The sequence below is a fragment of the Diprion similis genome, chromosome 9 (assembly GCF_021155765.1).
Source record: "Diprion similis isolate iyDipSimi1 chromosome 9, iyDipSimi1.1, whole genome shotgun sequence".
Taxonomy (NCBI): Eukaryota; Metazoa; Arthropoda; class Insecta; order Hymenoptera; family Diprionidae; genus Diprion; species Diprion similis.
In genome coordinates this window covers 11295864-11303230 of record NC_060113.1, presented here as the reverse complement: position 1 = coordinate 11303230, position 7367 = coordinate 11295864, and positions in this window count along the sequence as shown.

The window sequence follows — 7367 nt, the reverse complement described above, 5'->3', positions numbered from 1 at the left end:
TGTTTGTTTCGTGGATATCGGAAAGTAACTTTTTTTCTATACATGCTAGCGACCTAAAACTTGTTTCATCGCATTCAGCGCGTCGAATTACGCCGGAAACGGCCGTCTTTGTTTTGATATTGATCGAAACACGAAGTCGAATTCCGTTTGTTTGTTTCGTGGATATCGGTTGGTAACTTTTTTTCTATACATGCTAGCGACCTGAAACTTGTTTTATCGCATTCAGCGCGTCAAATTATGCCAGAAACGGACGTCTTTGTTTTGATATTGCTCGAAACACGAAGTCGAAGTCCGTTTGTTTGTTTTTCAGATATCGGTTGGTAACTTTTTTTCTATACATGCTAGCGACCTAAAACTTGTTTTATCGCATTCAGCGCGTCGAATTACGCCGGAAACGGCCGTCTTTGTTTTAATATTGCTCGAAACACGTAGTCGAATTCCGTTTGTTTGTTTCGTGGATATCGGTGAGTAACTTTTTTTCTATACATGCTAGCGACCTGAAACTTGTTTTATCGCATTCAGCGCGTCAAATTACTTCGGAAACGGCCGTCTTTGTTTAGATATTGATCGAAACACGAAGTCGAATTCCGTTTGTTTGTTTTTCAGATATCGGTTGGTAACTTTTTTTCTATACATGCTAGCGACCTAAAACTTGTTTCATCGCATTCAGCGCGTCAAATTACGCCGGTAACGGCCGTCTTTGTTTTGATATTGATCGAAACACGAAGTCGAATTCCGTTTGTTTGTTTCGTGGATATCGGTTGGTAACTTTTTTTCTATACATGCTAGCGACCATAAACTTGTTTTATCGCATTCAGCGCGTCGAATCACGCCGGAAACGGCCGTCTTTGTTTCAATATTGCTCGAAACACGTAGTCGAATTCCGTTAGTTTGTTTCGTGGATATCGGAGAGTAACTTTTTTTCTATACATGCTAGCGACCTAAAACTTGTTTCATCGCATTCAGCGCGTCGGATTACGCCGGAAACGGCCGTCTTTGTTTTGATATTGATCGAAACACGAAGTCGAATTCCGTTTGTTTGTTTCGTGGATATCGGTTGGTAACTTTTTTTCTATACATGCTAGCGACCTCAAACTTGTTTTATCGCATTCAACGCGTCGAATTACGCCGGAAACGGCCGTCTTTGTTCTAATATTGCTCGAAACACGTAGTCGAATTTCGTTTGTTTGTTTCGTGGATATCGGAGAGTAACTTTTTTTCTATACATGCTAGCGACCTAAAACTTGTTTCATCGCATTCAGCGCGTCAAATTACGCCGGAAACGGCCGTCTTTGTTTTGATATTGCTCGAAACACGAAGTCGTAGTCCGTTTGTTTGTTTTTCAGATATCGGTTGGTAACTTTTTTTCTATACATGCTAGCGACCTAGAACTTGTTTTATCGCATTCAGCGCATCGAATTACGCCGGAAACGGCCGTCTTTGTTCTGATATTGCTCGAAACACGAAGTCGAAGTTCGTTTGTTAGTTTTTCAGATATCGGTTAGTAACTTCTTTTCTATACATGCTAGCGACCTAGAACTTGTTTTATCACATTCAGCGCGTCAAATTACGCCGGAAACGGCCGTCTTTGTTTTGATATTGCTCGAAACACGAAGTCGAATTCCGTTTGTTTGTTTCGTGAATATCGGTGGATAACTTTTTTTCTATACATGCTAGCGACCTGAAACTTGTTTTATCGCATTCAGCGCGTCAAATTACGCCGGAAACGGCCGTCTTTGTTTTGATATTGCTCGAAACACGAAGTCGAAGTCCGTTTGTTTGTTTTTCAGATATCGGTTGGTAACTTTTTTTCTATACATGCTAGCGACCTAAAACTTGTTTTATCGCATTTAGCGCGTCGAATTACGCCGGAAACGGCCGTCTTTGTTTTAATATTGCTCGGAACACGTAGTCGAATTCCGTTTGTTTGTTCCGTGGATATCGGTGAGTAACTTTTTTTCTATACATACTAGCGACCTAAAACTTGTTTTATCGCATTCAGCGCGTCAAATTACGCCGGAAACGGCCGTGTTTGTTTTGATATTGCTTGAAACACGTAGTCGAATTCCGTTTGTTTGTTTCGTGGATATCGGTTGGTAACTTTTTTTCTATACATGCTAGCGACCTAAAACTTGTTTTATCGCATTAAGCGCGTCGAATTACGCCGGAAACGGCCGTCTTTGTTTTGATATTGAACGAAACACGAAGTCGAATTCCGTTTGTTTGTTTCGTGGATATCGGTTGGTAACTTTTTTTCTATACATGCTAGCGACCTAAAACTTGTTTCATCGCATTCAGCGCTTCGAATTACGCCGGAAACGGCCGTCTTTGTTTTGATATTGATCGAAACACGAAGTCGAATTCCGTTTGTTTGTTTCGTGGATATCGGTTGGTAACTTTTTTTCTATACATGCTAGCGACCTCAAACTTGTTTTATCGCATTCAGCGCGTCGAATTACGCCGGAAACGGCCGTCTTTGTTTTAATATTGCTCGAAACACGTAGTCGAATTCCGTTTGTTTGTTTCGTGGATATCGGTTGGTAACTTTTTTTCTATACATGCTAGCGACCTAAAACTTGTTTTATCGCATTCAGCGCGTCGAATTACGCCGGAAACGGCCGTCTTTGTTTTGATATTGAACGAAACACGAAGTCGAATTCCGTTTGTTTGTTTCGTGGATATCGGTTGGTAACTTTTTTTCTATACATGCTAGCGACCTAAAACTTGTTTCATCGCATTCAGCGCTTCGAATTCCGCCGGAAACGGCCGTCTTTGTTTTGATATTGATCGAAACACGAAGTCGAATTCCGTTTGTTTGTTTCGTGGATATCGGTTGGTAACTTTTTTTCTATACATGCTAGCGACCTCAAACTTGTTTTATCGCATTCAGCGCGTCGAATTACGCCGGAAACGGCCGTCTTTGTTTTAATATTGCTCGAAACACGTAGTCGAATTCCGTTTGTTTGTTTCGTGGATATCGAAGAGTAACTTTTTTTCTATACATGCTAGCGACCTAAAACTTGTTTTATCGCATTCAGCGCGTCAAATTACGCCGGAAACGGCCGTCTTTGTTTTGATATTGCTCGAAACACGAAGTCGAAGTCCGTTTGTTTGTTTTTCAGATATCGGTTGGTAACTTTTTTTCTATACATGCTAGCGACCTAAAACTTGTTTTATCGCATTCAGCGCGACAAATTACGCCAGAAACGGACGTCTTTGTTTTGATATTGCTCGAAACACGAAGTCGAAGTCTGTTTGTTTGTTTTTCAGATATCGGTTGGTAACTTTTTTTCTATACATGCTAGCGACCTGAAACTTGTTTTATCGCATTCAGCGCGTCGAATTACGCCGGAAACGGCCGTCTTTGTTTTAATATTGCTCGGAACACGTAGTCGAATTCCGTTTGTTTGTTCCGTGGATATCGGTGAGTAACTTTTTTTCTATACATGCTAGCGACCTAAAACTTGTTTTATCGCATTCAGCGCGTCGAATTACGCCGGAAACGGCCGTCTTTGTTTTGATATTGATCGAAACACGAAGTCGAATTCCGTTTGTTTGTTTCGTGGATATCGGTTGGTAACTTTTTTTCTATACATGCTAGCGACCTCAAACTTGTTTTATCGCATTCAGCGCGTCGAATTACGCCGGAAACGGCCGTCTTTGTTTTAATATTGCTCGGAACACGTAGTCGAATTCCGTTTGTTTGTTCCGTGGATATCGGTGAGTAACTTTTTTTCTATACATGCTAGCGACCTAAAACTTGTTTTATCGCATTCAGCGCGTCGAATTACGCCGGAAACGGCCGTCTTTGTTTTGATATTGATCGAAACACGAAGTCGAATTCCGTTTGTTTGTTTCGTGGATATCGGTTGGTAACTTTTTTTCTATACATGCTAGCGACCTCAAACTTGTTTTATCGCATTCAGCGCGTCGAATTACGCCGGAAACGGCCGTCTTTGTTTTAATATTGCTCGAAACACGTAGTCGAATTCCGTTTGTTTGTTTCGTGGATATCGGTTGGTAACTTTTTTTCTATACATGCTAGCGACCTAAAACTTGTTTTATCGCATTAAGCGCGTCGAATTACGCCGGAAACGGCCGTCTTTGTTTTGATATTGAACGAAACACGAAGTCGAATTCCGTTTGTTTGTTTCGTGGATATCGGTTGGTAACTTTTTTTCTATACATGCTAGCGACCTAAAACTTGTTTCATCGCATTCAGCGCTTCGAATTACGCCGGAAACGGCCGTCTTTGTTTTGATATTGATCGAAACACGAAGTCGAATTCCGTTTGTTTGTTTCGTGGATATCGGTTGGTAACTTTTTTTCTATACATGCTAGCGACCTCAAACTTGTTTTATCGCATTCAGCGCGTCGAATTACGCCGGAAACGGCCGTCTTTGTTTTAATATTGCTCGAAACACGTAGTCGAATTCCGTTTGTTTGTTTCGTGGATATCGAAGAGTAACTTTTTTTCTATACATGCTAGCGACCTAAAACTTGTTTTATCGCATTCAGCGCGTCAAATTACGCCGGAAACGGCCGTCTTTGTTTTGATATTGCTCGAAACACGAAGTCGAAGTCCGTTTGTTTGTTTTTCAGATATCGGTTGGTAACTTTTTTTCTATACATGCTAGCGACCTAAAACTTGTTTTATCGCATTCAGCGCGACAAATTACGCCAGAAACGGACGTCTTTGTTTTGATATTGCTCGAAACACGAAGTCGAAGTCTGTTTGTTTGTTTTTCAGATATCGGTTGGTAACTTTTTTTCTATACATGCTAGCGACCTGAAACTTGTTTTATCGCATTCAGCGCGTCGAATTACGCCGGAAACGGCCGTCTTTGTTTTAATATTGCTCGGAACACGTAGTCGAATTCCGTTTGTTTGTTCCGTGGATATCGGTGAGTAACTTTTTTTCTATACATGCTAGCGACCTAAAACTTGTTTTATCGCATTCAGCGCGTCGAATTACGCCGGAAACGGCCGTCTTTGTTCAAATATTGCTCGAAACACGTAGTCGAATTCCGTTTGTTTGTTTCGTGGATATCGGTGAGTAACTTTTTTTCTATACATGCTAGCGACCTGAAACTTGTTTTATCGCATTCAGCGCGTCAAATTACGCCGGAAACGGCCGTCTTTGTTTTGATATTGATCGAAACACGAAGTCGAATTCCGTTTGTTTGTTTTTCAGATATCGGTTGGTAACTTTTTTTCTATACATGCTAGCGACCTAAAACTTGTTTCATCGCATTCAGCGCGTCGAATTTCGCCGGTAACGGCCGTCTTTGTTTTGATATTGATCGAAACACGAAGTCGAATTCCGTTTGTTTGTTTCGTGGATATCGGTTGGTAACTTTTTTTCTATACATGCTAGCGACCATAAACTTGTTTTATCGCATTCAGCGCGTCGAATTACGCCGGAAACGGCCGTCTTTGTTTTGATATTGATCGAAACACGAAGTCGAATTCCGTTTGTTTGTTTCGTGGATATCGGTTGGTAACTTTTTTTCTATACATGCTAGCGACCTCAAACTTGTTTTATCGCATTCAGCGCGTCGAATTACGCCGGAAACGGCCGTCTTTGTTTCAATATTGCTCGAAACACGTAGTCGAATTCCGTTTGTTTGTTTCGTGGATATCGGAGAGTAACTTTCTTTCTATACATGCTAGCGACCTAAAACTTGTTTTATCGCATTCAGCGCGTCAAATTACGCCGGAAACGGCCGTCTTTGTTTTGATATTGCTCGAAACACGAAGTCGAAGTCCGTTTGTTTGTTTTTCAGATATCGGTTGGTAACTTTTTTTCTATACATGCTAGCGACCTGAAACTTGTTTTATCGCATTCAGCGCGTCGAATTACGCCGGAAACGGCCGTCTTTGTTTTGATATTGCTCGAAACACGAAGTCGAATTCCGTTTGTTTGGTGCGTGAATATCGGTGAATAACTTTTTTTCTATACATGCTAGCGACCTGAAACTTGTCTTATCGCATTCAGCGCGTCAAATTACGCCGAAAACGGCCGTCTTTGTTTTGATATTGCTCGAAACACGAAGTCGAAGTCCGTTTGTTTGTTTTTCAGATATCGGTTGGTAACTTTTTTTCTATACATGCTAGCGACCTAAAACTTGTTTTATCGCATTTAGCGCGTCAAATTACGCCGGAAACGGCCGTCTTTGTTTTGATATTGCTCGAAACACGAAGTCGAAGTCCGTTTGTTTGTTTTTCAGATATCGGTTGGTAACTTTTTTTCTATACATGCTAGCGACCCCAAACTTGTTTTATCGCATTCAGCGCGTCGAATTACGCCGGAAACGGCCGTCTTTGTTTTGATATTGCTCGAAACACGAAGTCGAATTCCGTTTGTTTGTTTCGTGAATATCGGTGGATAACTTTTTTTCTATACATGCTAGCGACCTGAAACTTGTTTTATCGCATTCAGCGCGTCAAATTACGCCGGAAACGGCCGTCTTTGTTTTGATATTGCTCGAAACACGAAGTCGAAGTCCGTTTGTTTGTTTTTCAGATATCGGTTGGTAACTTTTTTTCTATACATGCTAGCGACCTAAAACTTGTTTTATCGCATTCAGCGCGTCGAATTACGCCGGAAACGGCCGTCTTTGTTTTAATATTGCTCGGAACACGTAGTCGAATTCCGTTTGTTTGTTCCGTGGATATCGGTGAGTAACTTTTTTTCTATACATGCTAGCGACCTAAAACTTGTTTTATCGCATTCAGCGCGTCAAATTACGCCGGAAACGACCGTGTTTGTTTTGATATTGCTTGAAACACGTAGTCGAATTCCGTTTGTTTGTTTCGTGGATATCGGAGAGTAACTTTTTTTCTATACATGCTAGCGACCTAAAACTTGTTCTATCGCATTAAGCGCGTCGAATTACGCCGGAAACGGCCGTCTTTGTTTTGATATTGAACGAAACACGAAGTCGAATTCCGTTTGTTTGTTTCGTGGATATCGGTTGGTAACTTTTTTTCTAAACATGCTAGCGACCTAAAACTTGTTTCATCGCATTCAGCGCGTCGAATTACGCCGGAAACGGCCGTCTTTGTTTTGATATTGATCGAAACACGAAGTCGAATTCCGTTTGTTTGTTTCGTGGATATCGGTTGGTAACTTTTTTTCTATACATGCTAGCGACCTCAAACTTGTTTTATCGCATTCAGCGCGTCGAATTACGCCGGAAACGGCCGTCTTTGTTTTAATATTGCTCGAAACACGTAGTCGAATTCCGTTTGTTTGTTTCGTGGATATCGAAGAGTGACTTTTTTTCTATACATGCTAGCGACCTAAAACTTGTTTTATCGCATTCAGCGCGTCAAATTACGCCGGAAACGGCCGTCTTTGTTTT